This window comes from Arachis ipaensis, chromosome B08 (genome assembly GCF_000816755.2).
Source record: "Arachis ipaensis cultivar K30076 chromosome B08, Araip1.1, whole genome shotgun sequence".
Taxonomy (NCBI): Eukaryota; Viridiplantae; Streptophyta; class Magnoliopsida; order Fabales; family Fabaceae; genus Arachis; species Arachis ipaensis.
Window position 1 is genome coordinate 107,545,418 of NC_029792.2, and position 1,509 is coordinate 107,546,926.

Genomic DNA, 1,509 nt, shown 5'->3' on the forward strand with positions numbered 1-1,509 from the left:
ATTAGGGTTTTTTTTAAGAGATCCAAGGACTAAATTGACAAAAAAAAGTTATAGATACCACATCAGCTAGCTGTTATGGTACCAACGTGACAGCAGTAAGTCCACATCAGCTTGTTGATCATGTCTCATTAGCAAAAAGTTGTCCAAGGACCAAATTGAATCTTAGAGTACAATTTTAGGGACTAAGTTGTGTAACTTTAAAGTTTATTGACTACTTTAAAGCTATAGTGTAATTTCAAGGACCAACTTAAGACTCATCTCATGTAACTTTTATCTAACTCTCTTTATTTTTTGGTTTTTTTTTTTATGTTTTTGGTTTATTCACATTTTTTATTGTATTTCGATATTAGATTTATTCCTTTCTTTACTCCATCTACACATATGGTGTATAACAATCAACCAACAACACCACCACCACCAACAATATTAGCAACAAAGCCTTATCCCATTAAATGAGATTGGCTATATAGACCAGACGAGACAATTGAGTTCTATCATGTATTTATTTTTATAATGAGATTATTTACGCACGTATCTTTTTTTTTTACTACTTCATTCCTGGCCTTTTTTTTTTTTTTGAAAGTCATAACAAGTTCAACACACTAAGTGGAGCATGCAAACAGGAACTAAAAATGTAGCAACTCCTATGTCATCTCCGACAAAGCCATCAACGACATGCGTTTATTTCACACCATTTCTTGGAGCTACAAAATGATCTAGCAATGCATTCCATTACCACCGTTGTCTTATTCTAAAAAATAAATTCATTTCTACACAACCAGATATTCCATACTACGGAGAAAAATCTCAGTAACCATGTTTTATGCTCCTCTTTTCTCAAAGGAATCATCCTCCAACTCTCAAAGTATTCTCTGATGAACCCTAGGATGCACCGAATCCGACCCGCATGAGTAATCCATGCTGAAGGATTACCATGTGTTCATAACACGCAGCGGAAGAAAAAGAAAGTAATTCTTAAAGATCTATTTTGTGCTTAAACTTTATTCCAATAATATATATATATATATATATATATCAGATCTAAATACCTTTAGACGATTTAGTAAAAATCACTTTCTCCTTCGATGGTACGAAAGGCGCTATACGTATCCACACCGAGACCAACCTTTGCTGTCAACTCCTTGACCAATGGACATCTGATCTAAATTGAGAAACCTCTTGCAACTCTTTGCATGCCATAAAATTCTTCTCCAAGAATTAGGCTCATACGTTTATGTGTGTAGAGGTAAATGAATAAAACCCTTGTGTTTTATTCTCATCTATCACTTTCCTCTACTCTTGGCATACATATATATAGTATGAAATTTTTTATTGATTTTAAATTTGATTCTCAATTCAAATTTAAATCATATCTTTAAATTATAAATCTGAATCCTTCAAATTTATGAATCATATCATAACTCAATTTGAAACAGAATCAGTTAGGATCTCATCCAAATTTAGAATTCAAGTTTAGAAATAGAATAACTAATTATTCTCAAATCTCAT